We start from the raw sequence: 17,630 nt of genomic DNA, 5'->3' as shown, positions 1-17,630 counted from the left end.
AGCCCAAGGCTCCTTTTCTTAAAACTTGCCTGACACTGACTGCCTCTGGTCAGGACCAATTTGGTCTTTAAAAAGAAATCATTTGTATATGTGTATATAGGGGGGGGCGGGGCGGGCATGTAGGTTGGCTGATTAGAAGGGGGTTGGGCTGGTTGCTCCCTGGCTGTAGATGGCCATATGTGAAGATCATAGGGATGAAGGAACTTGCTTACGTTTCAAGCTGCCCAGCTGTAAGCCAGCGGTGTTAGGAAGTGTTACAGTGGCATCCCTTCCCCCAAAGTATCCAAACGGTTGAAGAATGGAATTGGTGAAGTGAGGAATTGGGACCCATCGTGTGGCAGTTTGATATTATTTATGAATCCCCCCCAAAAAAGATAAAGATTATGTTTGTAAACTGGTCTGTTCCTCTGGGTGTGATACCCTTTGATTGTAGTGGATTCAAAGGTGTTAAGTTTACTTGTTATAACCAATTTAGGGCTTTTGATTTAGCCACAAAGGTTGAGTTCTCACCCCCTGGGTGCACTGATTTATAAACGGACACTCCCTCAAGAAGACGCACAGAAGAGGAGAGAATTTGGTCTTTTCAGTCCTGCCGTTTGACAGAAAAGAGAAGCCTCAAACAGCTAAAGCCCTAGGAAGCCATTTGCCTGATAGTTTGCAGCCGAAGAGAACAGAGCAGATGAGCAGCTGAGAAGGTCCAAGAGACCAGGCAGAGATGGCCCGCCATCTTGCTTCAAACGTGGCAACAGACTTTGGTGAGAAAGTAGCCTTGAGTTGGACTCTTTAGGTCCTTGTAATAAGCTTTTACCCTCAAATAAGTCCCCTTAATGAAAGCCAACAGATTTCTGGTACTTTACGTCAGCACCCCTTTGGCTGACTGTTAACACAGGTTCAGTGGTCATTTGGCAGAACACAGGTGGACCCTTTATGCCTGAAGATCTCTCCCTTCCAGACTCTTGGAGACCAACCAGTAGTAGTTCAGGAGGATACTTTATGAAATTATGTGTCTCAGCTCCAGTCTCCCTAGTATATATTGGTTTCCATCCTTGGTGTATGGTAGACATGCAAGGGGAGAGGACAATAAAAACAAAAACAACACAAAAGGTTGAGATGGCAGGAAGAGCTCCTGCCTGCTAAAGATGATTACTTTGGCCCAGTGGTTAGGGTGTCCGTCTACCACATGGGAGGTCCGCGGTTCAAACCCCGGGCCTCCTTGACCCGTGTGGAGCTGGCCCATGCGCAGTGCTGATGCTCGCAAGGAGTGCCCTGTCACATAGGGGTGTCCCCCGCATAGGGGAGCCCCACGCGCAAGGAGTGCGCCCCGTAAGGAGAGCCGCCCAGCGCGAAGGAGGGAGCAGCCTGCCCAGGAATGGCGCCGCCCACACTTCCCGTGCCGCTGACGACAACAGAAGCGGACAAAGAAACAAGACGCAGCAAAAAGACACAGAAAACAGACAACCGGGGGAGGGGAGGGGAATTAAATAAAAAAAATAAATCTTTAAAAAAAAAAAAAAGAAATAAAGAGAAAGCCCTTCTCAGAGTCATGATGTAAGCACAAAGGGAAAGCAGACTTTTATTTATGAAAAAGGGTTATAACAAGCTGTTCAGGAGCACAGAAATTACATGGAGCAAGATGCCTCCTAATCCATTTGGCCTCTTTTCCAGTGACTGTCTCCGCATCATCTGACTCTTGTCCCTTCTGGGGTTGGCGCTGCTGCTGCTTTCACAGCAGGGCCCAAGGGCCTCTGGGGCAGTTATTGCTGGGAACACCTCTTTCCTCCTCTCCCCGCTACCCCCCACCAACCCGAGGCAAAGCTTTGGGAAAATAGCCAAGTGTTGAGCCAAGCGAAGGTGTGGTTTTCCTTCATGTTCCACTCCTCCCCGTGTAGAGAAATCCCATTTTCTGGGAGGATGATTGTGGAACTCCAGTCTTTCGGCAGCTGCGCTTTGGGCTGTTGTTTGTCCCTCCTGCATGACTACCTGGGTCCACTTGTCTGTCTGCAGCGGGCATACGAATGTCTATATATTAAAGCCATAAGCATCTCTGAGGCCAAGGCGATTCTGTGCTGGTGACAACCCACGCACCTGACGCGATCTAGTGGCTTGGCGGTTGGGGAAGTACTTCTCTGAAGCAAATGAAAGCACTGCATTAGGGGATGCAGAAAATGGCATTGTTCTGGGCAGCACCACAGAGCTGGAGGAGCATCTTCAAATTAGCTGCCCTTTTGCTTCAGCTACCTTCAGGACTAGGGGCTCTTCTGTGGGTGACCTCCACGGAACTCTGTGGAAGGAGCTGTGAAGACATTTCCCACCGTGCTGGGCTCTCTGCTTGAAAGGCACCAGGATGCCGAGGCTGGAATCATCCTCTCTGTTCCTTTTGCCAAGAAACTTGGGGCTAATTGGGAACGGAAGGATGCTCAGGGGATGAGGAGAGGGGACGAGAGAGGCTAGGTCTCACCAAGGTAGAAGAGTGACAAATACTTGCTTGTAGCAAAACAAGAGTAAAAACAAGAGAGACTCCTAATGAGAGCTTTGGGGCATTTTGTGCTTTCAGTTCTCAGGGTGTGATTAGTTGCCTTGCTTCTTGGCGCAAGACCAATCCATCTTTTCTATATCAAGTTTCATAAGCATGGAACGATAACAAATCATTATAAACTCTCTGGTGAATGGTGGGTGGGTGGTGGCGGTGGCTTTTTCCCCGCCCCCCTCCTCTTTGATAAACCCGTCTTTTCAGCTCAGGTACATTTTCCGCCTTGTAAATGGAGAATGGCAAGGAAGAGATCGGGTCTCTGAATCTTGCTGTATTGTTAATCTGTTATTAGGCAAAAGACTTAACACCAGGCTGGGTGCTCAGATGCCTCATTGTGAGCTCGGGATGGAATTATGCATCATGAATAAAAACTGCTGTCAACATGCATTGGTTTCAAAACATTAGAGCATATGGTATGTGATTATCTGTATTGTCAAGTGCAATAAAGTGAATTTGGATATAATAAAGAATGTAATATTTTAGGAATTCGGTAATAAACTAAGGAAGGGATGACAGCTGAGGTTCCTTAAGGCCCCAGATGCAAATAAATTGAAGGTCCTGGTCTCTGCAGCCCGGCAGGAGAGTGGGCACCTCATGATCTGTGCACAGTGATTGTTGAGTTAGAGGAAAGCTCTGCGCTCTCCTTTTCTGGAGTCTCCTTTTCTGGAGAAGGCTGAGAGGACCCGGGTCTCCTTTGCTGCTGGGAGGAGGTGGTAGCTCCTTCTTTACGCGGCCTTGAGATAGTTCTCTGTGGCCCAGTCTCCAGCTCTCTTTGCCACCCCCAGCCCCCCACCCCACCCTGGCTGGTCAACGGGAAAGGTGTTGCTCAAACACAAGAATTGTATGCAGCTCCCCACGTTAGCCCTCATCCCACAGGGTCAAACTCTTAAGTCAACAGAAGTAAGAAAAGCATAAGAAAAACAGGTCTCTAGGAGGCACTAGCACTCGAGCATCTGATTAGGGCCAGGAACTGTGCTGAGCCCTACATGTATCATCTCATTTAAACTCCAGAACGCTGCGCAGTGGAAATGATTATCCCCATTTTATGGATGAGAAAACCGAGGTCCAGAGAGGCATCACACAGCTGCTCAGTTGTGGGACTGGGATTACAGCCTGTCTGAACCCAAAGCCCGGGTGTTTAGACATAGGCTATAATAAGGGAATGACAGATCTGAAGGCCTCACCATAGGAAACCTTTAGATTACTAAGTACCTAGGGCCTTGAAGGAATGTTCCAGAAAAGAAAATGTAATCAGGTGACCCTTCTCTCTATTCTCAGTTGGGCCTAGCCGAGGATAGTCAGCATTTATTAGTTTTTTTGGATTTTCCCTTCACTCTGATTTTGTATCCTGGCTCCAACAAGCTGAACCCATTTCTCTTCGCCCCAGCAGTTGGCCTTGGCCCTGCCCTAACCACCCTCTGGGAAGGGCTCCTGCCCAGAGGCCTGAGGCAGAACCTGTTCGCTTCCCTAACTTCCTGACCTGACTGTCCCTGTTTCCTGACTGCTGGCTTCCCCCTCCCCCCCGGCTTGTCTGGACCCCGGGCGTGTCCTTCCACCCCAGCCCACGTGGCTCTTCCAGTCTTGGTCTCCAGCTCTGGCCTTGCTTGCTGCCCAGCTGAGCAGAGTGCTTCCCTGCCAAGCCTGAAGAGTCAGGCGTGTCACCATCAGGCAAGGCTAAAGTGATTTGGATGTCTGGGCAAAGAAGAAATTTAGTCCATTTCATGCCTGGGTACCTCTTTAACTCCCAGGACAGGGTGAGAAGAGGCTTGAATAAACCCCTCTGGCCTAGCGGTTGTCTGATCAGGTTTCCTCTGGGGATGTCAGCAAAGTGAGTCCAAATTCACCTCCAAATCGCTGTCTTTGGCACCATGGGGTAGGCCCCCTAGAGCCCATACCTCTGCAGACAACATTTATTGATAATTATTTTCAAGTCTCAGCTGGAATACTTGTTCCAGACAATGTTGGGTACAAAATTCTTATCTAAAAACTGCAAACTTGTGCAGAAATGATAACAGGAGCTCGTGTTACCTCATGTAACCCTCACACCAACCCCGTGAGTAGGCATCTTTATCCCTGTTTTACAGGTGGAGAGAGAGAGAGGGTCAAGGAAGTTAATGGCTTGCCCCAAATCACACAGCCAGGATGCAGTAGACCCAGAATTTCACCCACATCCTGATCCCATCTCGAATCCTTACAGCCGTCCTGTCTTACTGGTCTGCCTTGAAAGAACGTGTTGCTCTTTCTTTTCCTCTCCACCCAAATCCCTTCCATATCAGCTCCTTTTGAGATTGCACAGGATAACATCAGATCTTAGAGTAATTTCCTTGGGGAAAATGGGCCTCCAGAACCTGCAGAGGGCCTGCGGGAGAATCACAAATAACACTTGTACCCTTGCCCTAAATTCCCGCAGTTGCCCACGGGCGGCCGCCCCCACCCCACTGAAGAGCTAGTGAAATTGAACTGAACGCTCCTAATGATCTGTGAATGTATTAATCCTACTTTCCGTTAATTAACAATATGATAGAACCGGCATTTTGTAAGTTGTCACTTAACACATGTTTTAGCAATTATGGAGTTGGTGGTTTGGATTCAGAATGCTAATAGAATACAATTTTAATGAAGATACGATGCTATGAAAAATGTACTGAGCAGAGTTTGGGTTTTGCTTCAGTTCTCGTGTAGGAGGTAGGGGTCTCACTGAAGGGTAGGGCTGCCCACATGCCTTCTAGCACTTTAGTGCTCCTGAGCCAGAAGGACCCAAGAGACCCTGGAATTAGTTGGTTCCTGGCACCGTGAATATCTCATCAACGCCCCTCCTTGTGGGTGGGTGTGGGCATGGGCAGGGCTCCACACCAGCTGACAGGCACTGAAGGTGATTTTTCAAGCCAGGTACCTGTTCCCACCCATCCCCTGGCTTTTAGCAGTCTTTGTGACCAAGGAGTGACCCTGAACCAGAGCTCATGACACACGGCTCCAGGGTCTCCCTCTAGAGCAGAAGGCTCCAGAATTTAACTATGCAGAAAAAAAATTAACACACATCCCTAGTATAAACTATTTAACTTTCAATTATGTACATGTGCTATTAGGGTTAATAGGTAGATCATGAAAGATATGTAAATTAAAAATAGGACATATTTGAAATAGCAATATTTAGAATTTTATTAATAAAGTAATTTTAGTGAGGACACTGATTGAATATGCCTTTTATTTTTTTATTGATGTAATACTGCAATACAGCTCTAAAGCTTGGATTCTAAGTTTAGTTTATTTTGATACTTGATTTTAATGGTGTCATAACTGAAAAATACACCTCACAAGGATACCGAGATCCCAATGGAAGAAACACATTCACTGCACTGACTAAATCGTGATACTAATTTTTCAATCCCATCCTCCAATTATGCAAAGGAATTTGTTGAAATTCAGCTTGTAAATTTCCATCTTCCCCGATGTCAATCAGTTTTTCATGCAAACTAATCAAGTGTTGCATTTTTATATTTGTAACAAATGGGTTCAAATTCCACTGAAATGTTCATTTAAAAAGCTTGTTTTGAACAAGTTTCAAAGTTCTGTTTCTGGGTTTTAAAAGTATGCAGAGGGAAGTGGATGTGCCTCAAGCAACTGGGCTCCCATCTACCATATGGGAGGCCCCCGGGTTTGATTTCCGGGGTGTCCTGGCGAAGGTAAGCTGGCCCATGCTGGAGAAAGCTGATGGCCCACGCTGCCACAGAGAGCTGACAGAAGACAGTAAGCACCAGCAAGGGGGGGAGGGATAAATAAATTAAGTGAAAAATAAGTTTTAAAAAAAGTATGCAGATAGAAAGGCTTTTTGTAGGTGACCCAGTTACATCTTATTTTTAGCCTCAAAATCACTTAACAATAGAAATATTGTCCAAACTTTGGTGTTCAAAGTTCCTTCTCTATAGCACAGGTTTCTGTTGAAAAGCACTTTCCTACTCATTTGGCTGCTGCTTGTCCCATCTGATCAGAACATATTTGGAAATGTAATTTGGCCGGCGAGGAGTCTTGCTAAGAGTGAGAAAGGGTCAGCTTGCCATTTTGCTCTTGGTGGCACGTGCTTATTAATACTTTCTTTGCAGTCGCCCGTTTCGCGAGGGTCGGTTTACTTAAAACCGGATCACGTAATCTGCACTTCCACCTCGGTCCCATGTGAACGGCGCTGGTTGCCAGGTGTGCTGGCAGCAGGTGAGTGAGCGCAGGTGCCACGCTGTCCTGGCCCCCGTCGTAGCAGTTCCTCTTTTCCGTCCTGCCTACAGCAAGTGTCTCCCTGACATTCGGGTATGTGAGGGCACCAGGATATTCAATCCATATGTCGAAATATTAATGAAGCTTAAGTTATTTTTAGGTGGAAAATAAAAATTAGGTACTTTTCCCCCCTTCTCCTAGGGTTTCTCAACTCTAACTGTACATAGTAATCACCTGGGGAGAATTTTAAAAATACAGATTACCCCAGACCTTTTCTAACTTAGAATGCCGAGGATGGGGCCTGGGTGTCTGTATTTTTTTAAAGCTTCCCTAGGGAAGCGGATGTGGCTCGAGTGATAAGGCCTCTGCCTACCATATGGGAGGACCCAGGTTTGATCCCGGGTGCTCCTGGTGAAAAAGAAGAGAAAGCGGGTCTGTGCAGTGAGCCAGTGCCAACACGAGTGCCTACATGGTGAGCTAAGTGCTCATGTGATTGTCTGCGTGGTGAGCCAGTGGCTGCGCAAGTGAGTCATGCAGCAAGATGATGACGTAACAAAAAGAGAAACAAAGGGGAGAGTCAAAGTGAAGTGCAGCAGAGACCAGGAACTGAGGTGGCGCAATTGACAGGAAACTTCTCTCCACATCAGAGGTCCCCAGGATTGAATCCCTCTGAATCGTACAGGAGAAAGATGAGAAGACGACAAAGAGAAATAGATACAGAAGATCACACAGCGAATGGACCCAGACAGCAAAAAAATACAGCAGGGTAGGGTTGGGGGAGGGGAGAGGGGAAAAATAAATACATCTTTTTAAAAAAGCTTCCCAAGTGAGTCTGATGTGTATCTTTGGTTCAGAGCTGCCCTTCCAGACTGGTACTGCTTAAGTTTTAATCCGCATAAAAATCTCTTGGGGAATGGATTAAAATGTAGATTCAGGTTCTGTAAATCTCGGGGTGAAGCCTGAACATTTAGTACTTTCCCAGGTGATGCTGATGCACCTGGCTTGGGGACCACACTTTGAGAAGCCTCTAGACTGGGCCCCCTACCCCAGCCCTGCCCCTGAACTTAGCCTTGCCGGGCAGGGACCAGTCCTCCACGTGCTCACCGCCGAGCTAGCTGACTCAGGGCTGCCTGAGCTGCAGCTCTCAGCTTCTCAGGGAGATCTGGCCTCCAGATGTTAAGAACAGTTCGGAGTGTGTCCTTTACAGCCAGAAAAATAAAACAGGCCAGACCCCACCCCGGGATGAATACGCGTGCGTGTCTCGTGCAAAGCACTTGGCAGAGGAGTGGCGATTGGCAGCCGCCTCCCCGCAGGCTCCAGGAGGGGTTGCTGGCAGCGGCGGGTGGGGTTGCGGAGATGCCGGCAGAAGTGACCCCTCCGCAGGAGGCGTGGAGGGGGCTGAGAGGCGACGGGCGTCCAGCCAGGGCCCTGTCAGTTGGGACTATTCTGAAACCATAGCTCATAATAAAAGTCATATAATTTGTGGCAGTGCTGAAAACCTGCTTCCAAGTAGCGGTTTCTTGATGGAGGAGGAGATTTGGAACCTTATCTGAGGCTAGGCATCGTTCCCCAGAACTCGTTCGTGGGGAGGTGGGGGAGGGGGTAGCGCTGCCGGGGGCGCCCAGGCTCTGGGGCGTCCTCTCTGCCGGGGGGAGGGGCACGGAGCTGCTTCTGACACACCCTTGGGTGCGGGCTTTGTTGTCTCTGTCCCCTTTTCCCCCTTTATTTCTCTCTGTCTCCTTCATGACTTGAAGTGAATTTTAATGTGTGAGGCTTAGGTGTGTGGGGGCGAGAGGGAAGCACGTGTGGAGATAGAGGGCAGGATGGGGGAGAAGCCTTAAAAAGCCGAATCCAATCTGTGCTAAGGGGCGGCTGACCCCTCACCAAGTGCCTTCAAATAGAACTAGTGGCTGGGAGGTGGGTTTTATTGTTTCTCTCCCAAGGAGGATACTGAGGGTCAGGGTGGTTGGCCGTCCTGCTCAGATCATACAGCCCACCATGGCCACAGCCTGCAGTGGAGCCCAAACCCACCTGGCTCCAGAGTGCCCCTCCCCAGGGGTGCAGCGGTAGGTGGAAGCCCCCTCTGCTTTCCAGGATGCTCTCTGCCTGGGCTGCAGGAGCGGGGGGTGAGTCCCAGAAAAGGAGACAGATTGGAAACCCACTCTCTGGGGGAAAGACTGAGGATACCAACCCAAAGACCTGCCCTTTTAGGGGACAGCTTCCGAGCTGCTTGGCCCAGGAGTTGGGAGGTCTTCAAGGACACACTCCTGCCCATGGGGGCTGCCGAAGCCGCGCCGGGCCCCGCGGCTTCCAGAGCGGATGTGCAGGCAGGGTCTCGGCGCCCGTGCTCCAGCTGCGCCTACGACCTCAGCCTCCTCCGCCCCGCTGGGCACGCGGCAGTCCTGGCTCCTTCTGCCGGGGTCCTGATCCCAGCCAGTTGTCTAGCGATTTAATTTGGTGAATTTACCACTGCGTCCCAGAGTTTATATTGGCACTTAACAGCAGTAATATGTGTCTCTCGCGCCAAGAACTGACTATTTTCCTGACCAAGATGGAACACCACGCACAAAAAAATAGGTTCGTGAACTAATCTGCTGCCCTGACAAGTGTCATTCACAGAATCACTGCTGTAGAGCGCACTTGGAATGAAATGAGGTTGGGTTGTCTGGCCGGGATCACAGGTGCTTTTTCCCTCTCGGTTAACAAGCGTCTGCGATGAGACACCCTCTCCCTGCAGCCACAGGCACTTTGAAATCACACCATCAGTATTCACGGCAGATTACTCTCTTAGAAAAATGGTTTGGGGATGGTTGGAGAGCTCTCTCTTCCTCCCTCCCTCCTTCTCCGTCCTGCTCTCTTTCTCTCTCTCTCCCTTTCTTCCTCCCTCCCTTCCCGGGTGGCATTTCAAGAGCCCCTCCCTTCCGTCCTGACTCTAAGTCAAAGCCCGCTCTGCACTCATGTGATTTCGGGCTCAGGGAAGCACCCCCAGCCCATCTAAAGTACCTCCCACAGCCCGAATGCCTGCTTGGGATTCTAGATTAGAACACAGTGGCTTTCACGAGTGAATTTGATTCAAGCAAGCCACTAGAACTTGGAGTAAAAGGAAAATCTGTCATTTACACGTTAGTATGAGTGGGCTTCTGATCCTTTCCTGAGCCTGACAGCTTTGCTTTGCCCCTGGTCCCCCAGTCCTGCCACGGGGCTGAGTTCCAGCTCTCCATGAAAGGGATGTCAGAGGCTCCTTAAAAATTGCTGCTAGAGTCCCACCCACTCTTCGTGTGACAAGGGGTCTGGGGATTCTCTTCCTTTGGAAAGTTCTAGATTCTCTTTTACCAATTCGTGTCTGCTCTGCACCTCCTGAATTGGGAAACCATGGGGAACTTAGAGCAAAGATGGACTTTGCTGGGCATCTGAATCGCTAGGGAGCTGGTTAAAATGCACATCCCTGGGCCACACCCACGGAGGCTGCCTTTGGAAATGGGCAGAGCCCAGGGATCTGCATTTTTAATGAGCCCTTCCCATACCAGAAACACTGGTTTAGGAGCACACTTTGCTTTCACACCCAGTTTGATTTATGGTTTAGGGGCCTTCCTAAATGGTCCTGAGGGTTGTGGTGGCCATTTGAAAAAATTACTCATAACTGAAGCCTTAATGAAACTCTTTGCGGTTCAGGGTTGGCTTCTGACTTCTAGAACGGTTATCCTCACGTTTCAAGGTCAGGTGTTGGTCAGAGTATCCTCAGGCTGAGAGAGAAAGAAAAGCATCTTTCCAGTTGAGAAATTGGCTCCCCTCTGGCAAATGCTGCCAATGTAGCTTAATATTAATTTAGGGAATTCGGTCTTGTGCAGTTACTCAGAACTAGATTGGAAATCTGATAGTGCCATTCCTGTTATCTGATTCCTCACACACCTGAGATCGCCCTCCTCCCCGTACCCAGCTCCCCTCATCCCCCAAGGTGGCGGGAGAGGCGCAGGTGTGAGCTGGCTCACTAAGTAACTTTCCCTCTCCTGATTAAGTGGTGTGTGGGAATAAAGGAGACCCTTGTCGATTCACACCGCTCTCTGGCTGGGCTGGGTGAGAGCCACTTGTAATTCCCCACAGCCCCAGCAAGCTCTGCAAGGCAGAAAGAAATATGATCAGGCAAGTTGAGAAAATAAATTAAACTAAGTGTCAACTTTTCTTGTTTCTCTCCTCATTATTAAGAGATGGAACGGGGCTCGTTTATCAAGGAGAGGGAGAAATTAATTGACACAGCTTTAATATCGTGGTGTCTGGCGTGTCTGGCCACATTCCTTCATTTTTTGGAAAGGCATGTTATTATGGTTTACAGCAACCAGCTGCCGAGCTCCTGGTGTCAACGAGGAAGCAGGTGCATGGCTGACCCACGGCGCAGGGGCTCCGATGCCACCCGAAGTGGGGCGTGGCGGGCAGGGCCGGGCAGGGCAGAAAGGGCCCCGAAAGAGGCAGCCTCTTGGGTCGGGACAGGGAGGAAGACGGGGGTGGGGGAGGAGAGAGGGCATGCCAAGAGCTGGGGCCGTGGCAGGCCTGTTGGTGGGCCATGGGGAAGGAGGTAGCGGGCTCTGCCTCTGTTGCTTCCCGGCCAGGCTGCGTACGGCAGGGTCAGCTGCCTGCCCCTGCTCCTCGCTCTTAATAAGGTGAGGAAGTGAGTGCTTCTCTGTTTCCCCTCCAGGGCAGCTAACTCATTTGAAAGCCAGTTTGCGGCAAGAAGTCTCTAGCACTGACCTCAGACACTGGAGAATGCTGGAGACTAGAAGCATTCAGAGAAGTAACCCACCCCGTGCCTATCCCGGGTTAGACTGGCTCGGGAGATGGTCCGGTCCGTTTTCTTGATAAACATCACCTCGGTTGTGTGCCTCTAAAACGGGCGTTCTTAACCTTTATTTGTTCCATGGACTTCTTTGTCAGTCAGGTGAAATGAATACTACTGTAATTTATTTATTGCATGCATTAAAAAATGAAGGAAATGCTACATTTCAGTTAGAGGGCAGAGAAAATAAAGGTAAGTTGATCTTTTACAGTTTGAGCTCACGGATCCCCTGAAATCTTTCCACGGATCCCTGCTTCTAAAAACCCTTAACATCCCCTTGCCTGGCCGAGGTTTAAGGAAGCGTTTACCTGAGAGGGACGCTTGGTCACATCTTTCCCACACCTTTTCCCTGCCCCCGTTCTGCTGGGCAGGTAGGACAAGGGGTTTGTGCCCACAGGGCAACGTGACAGGGCAGAGTTTCAGAGCCAGGCTGTGTGACAAGTTTAGGACTCTATGATAGCAGATTTGGAATAGCCTGCCTTTATGGGAAGAGAGTAGGCTGTGGTGAAAAGAGCACAGGCTCCCCCAGAGCCTCGGTGCTTCATCTCTAAAACGGGAACAGTCAGTCATACACCTTGGCGGTCGGGGAAGAAAGGTGAAGACCAAGTGAAATAAAGAACGTAGACAGGACGCCTAAGACATTTAGATGGAGAGCTGCTCAGTTCGTGAGGACAAGCTTATTTTTTTAATTATTAGACTATTAGATGATGATTATTATCCTTTCACTATTAGAATAAATAGCCCCATTTGGGATGCCAGCAGATGTAACTGAAGGAATCCCATCCCTAGCTAGGTGGGAAACCAGGCAGCTGGAACTGTCACCCTATTCCTTGCCCAACACCAATGTCTGAAAATGGTCAGGAAACTAAAGGCGACTCAGACGGGATGTCACCCGCATCAGGGTATTGTGTGCCGAGGCTCCCAAAGTGGCAATCAATAGTCAGAAACATGTCCTTTCTTTTGGAAAGGCAGCTTGCTCCTTCGTGGAACAGATCGATGTTCTGAGTTATATCTGTCTTAGGGCAAACCCAGGGCAGCGGCCCGCCCGGTCCAGCCATGCCCACAAGCCACTCGGCACTTCTGCTCTCCTTCCTGGGGAGTTGGCGGGGCCTCAAGAAAACCCTGCCAGCCTCGGGAAACCTGTCGGCCGAGGCCACGGTGGCCAGAGAGGTGACCCAGAGTGTTCTGATGGGGATGGGGGAGCCCAAGATGAAATGTTGCCCGGGCGCGCAGCTGACTGGGGCTGACCTCAGCTTCTCGGAGCCCCGTGACCACCACATCCGCCTCTGAACCCTGGCTGAGCCAAGGAAGCCCCTGACGGCCTGATCCAGAAGAGCGGGACGAGGCCAGGAAAGGAGCCAGGGGGTTGACTCCTGGGGTCAACGCCTGCTCTGCCCTTAGACACATCCCCATCTCCTTGGACCTGTCACCTATTTGTGCAGAGCAGCTGAGCAACATGAGCCAAGCTTGCATGGCCTTTTGAGCTGGGATGCCTCGGGGACCCTGTGGGTTGTATAAAGAAGCATCTTGGAACCAGAAAGTGCTCTCCAGGCCCAAGCCTGAGGGGTTTGTATTTATATTGGAAGCAGCCGGTGGATATTGCTGCTTCCCTAATGTCGGGTTTTTAGCAGGAGAGGGAGGTTATGTGAGTTATAAATATACTTGTGTGCACATACCTTATGCTCCTCATGGGATACTCAGAATAAATTTGACAATTTGATTTCCCCCCCCCTCATTTTGTTTTTCCTGTTAACCAAATTTTTGTGTAACTCATGACTTGCACTGATTTTCATTGAAGGTGCATTAGGCACTGCCTATTAGTGTTCATCGACCTATATGATAAGAGAAAGAAATTATTTTTGAGGCTTGAAAGAGGCTGTTCCCATCTTTTCCAGCCTGACCTAAAAAAGAAATTGTCTGCAAGTTTAACCGTTGGCTGTTGCTCAGTGACTGCGTTTGGAGCAGGCCATTTTAATTTTGAAGGTATTTTGTTTTCATATTTCTAGTCTCCTCTTCTGTGTGTGTTTTTATAGCCCTGTATTATTCAAATGAGTGTTCAGTTTCGTTCATTTGAATAAAAAGGGGGAAAAGGTTTGACTGTTAAATGCTTATCTCTTAAACAGAACTTACTTGTTGTTTCCAATAATAGCGTCATTCAAAACGCTGTCAAATTTCATTTTTAAATGCTCCCTGTCAACGCTTACCCTATTGGTGCCCTTTTTAAAGTCCCTGTTTGGTTGGGGTTAACTTCCCACCGCTTTCTTTGAGGTGGTTTTGCTGACTCCTGGAGCCCCTTGGGAAGCGTGGGGGACAGATAAGATGGGGGGTTTAAGGGGGTCCTGGCTGCCTGCCGGCCACAGGTGAGCAGGGTTCCTTGAGGGAACTGCTCTGTTCTCCACCAGGTTCTGGCCCTTTGACCTCCCTCCCAGGTCCCAGACTTCAGTCCCTGGGGCTTTTCCTGGTGTGAGTGACTTTCAGTACCGGGGGATGACTCCCCCTGGCAGGGAGCGGAGAGTCGCACCGCTCGTCCGTTGACCCTTGCTCTCGAGGACCTCTTACCAGCTGCTCTGCCTCAGGCTGGGCCTTCTCGAGGCTCATTTCAGATTCCCCGGGCGGGGTGGGGGGAGACTTCTGTGGGGGCCTCTCTCAGCAAAAAGCGGGGGAAGGGGTCAGCCCTTTCTGCCCCTCGGCCTTCCCGAGTCTCAGCGACTCTGCCAAGTCCGGCAGATTGATCAAAAGACTGTGATGCCCAGAAAGATGTTTCCCGCCCAGCACCCTGTCCTGCCTGAGTTTCTGGCCTTTTTGTTTTTGTCCTTCACGCCTCAATTTAACTTTGAGATTGTTTGCCACCGAATTACTAATTCCTTGTAAATGATAATGCACCTGTGAGATAAAAATGATTATATGTTAAGGAATAACACTTATTGATAATTAAGTGTTTCATTGCTTCTTTGCTTTCCCCAAATGGAATAAATAAATATTTTAGACATAATCAAGTTTGTTTTCTCTATTCAGGCCAAACAGACAGGGATTAAAATGATATAGATCTTTAACATACTGCAAATAAGTCTTGACATCCGTGAATTGCTATGCATCCCGGGTACATAGGCTTGAAATCCAGGCTATCTCCTTTAATCAAGACCATCATTTTTGTGATTTTGAGTCCTGTGTGGTTAGGGAAGAGACCAGCAGGGGAAATTTCAGAGTCGGAATTTGAAATGATGCGCCGAGTCTTACTCTCCCCGTCTCCCAGCAGCAGTCTGCATTTTAATTCCTGCTCCTTGCTTGGTCGCCTCTGCGTGTCTCTGAACGGTGGCACGGGGTAGGAAACCGGGCAGCAGTGAGCTCTGAGTGGTATTGGGTGTTCTGTGATTTACACGGTGGACCGAGCAGGAGCTGGGAGGCAGCAGAAAAGCAGCTTCCGTGGCAGTGAACTAAACCTTTGACACCCGTGATGACTTGACTTACCCTGATCTATTCCAGGATCAATTACTTGCACATGGCAGCAAGGTCACTTTAAAACAGGCTGTCCCCTGGGGGACCGTGTCCTTGACTGCCACTAGCATCATGCTCTCTCCCCAAAGCAAGGTTGGGTTTTGCTCTCACATCGCCGGCCCAGCTGCAGGAGGCAGCGCACATCCATAGGTGGGGGTGGCTGAACCCCGGGGCCTCGCCCCTGAGCCCTGGCCCATCCCGGCTTGTTGAGGGATCACATGCTGCCTGGGTTTGGGTCCAGGACAGAGGAGGAACCTTCAGAGACAGATGAGACCTGAGTGGCCCACGGGCCAGCAGTGGGACTCGAGAGGCAAGGGCTGGCCAGGATCCTCCGGCTCATGCTTTCAAGAGCTCACTGCCTAAGAGGGGGTCGGTCACCTTGATCCCGTATCCTCTGCCAGGCCCAGTGCAGAGGTGCCGTTTGGGGAGCCAGGAAATGGTGAAGGAAAGACTGGGGCAGCCTCGAGGGGAGGCAGTCACTGAAGTGGGTTAGCAAGATGCTCGCACTTCATTCGTTCGTTCACCAGTCACTCAGCGCTTGCTGTGTGTAGGGCCTCTGTTCGGGGACCCACAGTGATGAGACTCCAGCTCTGCATCTGCCCAGCGTGCTCAGCTGGAAGATTCCTACATCCTCTGCCACCCTCCCCCCTCCCCTGAAGGCTGCTGCATCTTAACCCCTCCTTGTGGCAGGAAGAAAGGGGGTAACCCTCTGTGTGTGCTTCAGGGGTCCCTGCAGGGGGGGACTTTAACTTGATGGCCTTGAAGGACCTTCCAACCTGGAATTCCCAAAACACTTGGTGAGCAGAATGTCCTAGGGAAACTAAAACTCCGTGGGGTAGGGAGGGGAGCAAACACACCAGAGCCCACAGAGAAATCATTCGGGGGCTGCTGCCGGATGTGGCTCCCATCCAGCCCTGCAGATAATAAGTGGGACCGGGAGCCAAGAAGTGGACGCTCAACAGAAGGGACACGCGTCCTTGCTGGAGCTCACAGCTTTGTAGCTCACTTCAGGGACCCGCTTAGAGGGTGTGTGAAGCTGATGAGATGTTTTCCGTTGGGCCTCGTTTCATACAAATATCGTGTCTGATGCCCGCTTCAGGCTGCAGAGGTAACTTAGGACCCAGCCTTTACCAGAGGATGCTGGGAGAAACTTGCCAACTTTGAGCTCACCCCCACCCCTTGCCCCCTGCACTGCCTGTGCCCTCCTTGATGTGTGGCAGGCATCTTAGGATCTCCCTGAGTACCCTTCACATGGGGCTCCTGGCCCTCTCTTTTACTGGAAATTGCTTCAGGGCAGGGAGTGGCCTTTTCCATTCTTTTTCCAAAGGAATCTTTAGAGCCTGCAGGAGCTTCTTGTATCAGCGAATTGGAGAGGAGAGTCAGAAGGGGCTATAGAGATTCTCTCTCCACCTTGGGCTGCTGGGACCCAAACTAGATAGGGAAGCTTGGGAAGGAAACATCTGGATGGTACTCACTGACTGGAACACTGATTATCACAATACCAGAATGGCCCTTCTGGTTTTCGGCTTTCTGATTCGCATCTGGAGTTGTGTTTTCTGGGTTTGCACCTCTTCAGAGGAGGGCTTGGGACTGGGGACCCGTGTCCAGTCTCGCCACCTTGATTTGTAGGTGCAAAGTCAAGGCTCAGAGGGGAAGGGGCTTCCAGGAATTACACGTAAATTAGAGGTAAACCCCTAACTCGAACCCAGCTCTCCTCACCCCATCAGCGCGTCTGCCACTACTGCGTGAGCTCCCGCAGGGTGCTTGCACGGAACCGCGGCAGCTTTTCATCGGAGGTGGCATGTGATCCTGCTTTCGGATCCACGTGGCAAAGCGGAGCTTCCTGAGCGGCGTCACAGATGGGGAACATGCTGGAAACCCCGTCAGGGGTGGGAGGAGAAAAAAGGAAGGGGCAGGAGGGTCGGGAGGGGAGCTCAGGATGCTGGGCAGCAGTTGCCTGCCAAAATCCTTCAGCAGGGCTTGTCTAGTAAAGCCGGTCTCCAGCCGAGTAAATACAGTGGGTAGCTGACGGGCTGACAGCAGGCATCAAACAGCCTTAAACTGCCCAAATCCACAGCGCTTTTGAAGCAGCAGTAGAAAAAGGATGCCTGCACAGAACAGAGACCCGAAACTTTTAATAGTTTCTTCCAGGCCTCAGGATGTCCTGATGAGGTATTAGAGGAAGTAATTCAGGAAGAAAAGGACAAATAACCACCTCCGTCCGAGGCTGACCCCAGGGCTGGCCGCTGGCTCCGTGCAGAAAGGGCAAGCGTGGCCCGCGGCGATCATGCAGCCCTCATTAGCCCACCCGCCTGCCTCCGCCGAGGGGGCCGCTGGGCTCTGACCTTGGTAAAAAACAGCCAAGTAAATTTTGTGCTTGCTTCCGGGCAAATGTAAGCCACGCAGTGCCCACTGCATGTGGGTGAGATCATTAAACTTTTCCTCACTGTTGGAAGGTGCTCCGTACAAATCAGAAGTCGTTTCCTCCACTCGAGGCCCTGCCTGGGGTTCTGCCCCCACCCCACCCCCACCCCCACCCCTGAATCAGGAGCGGGGCACGACTGCAGGCAC

General features: G+C 50.4%; 1 protein-coding gene across 11 annotated transcripts in view; it reads left to right on the top strand.

Moving 5' to 3' along the window:
• MSI2 (musashi RNA binding protein 2) overlaps nucleotides 1-17,630 on the top strand; it is a 398,131-nt gene that overhangs the window by 307,691 nt on the left and 72,810 nt on the right. The gene's annotated exons all lie outside the window — the stretch shown is intronic.

The sequence above is a fragment of the Dasypus novemcinctus genome, chromosome 21, assembly GCF_030445035.2.
Source record: "Dasypus novemcinctus isolate mDasNov1 chromosome 21, mDasNov1.1.hap2, whole genome shotgun sequence".
In the NCBI taxonomy this organism is placed as follows: Eukaryota; Metazoa; Chordata; class Mammalia; order Cingulata; family Dasypodidae; genus Dasypus; species Dasypus novemcinctus.
The sequence above is the reverse complement of the archived record's forward strand: the minus strand, read 5'-3'. Positions and strand labels throughout refer to the sequence as shown.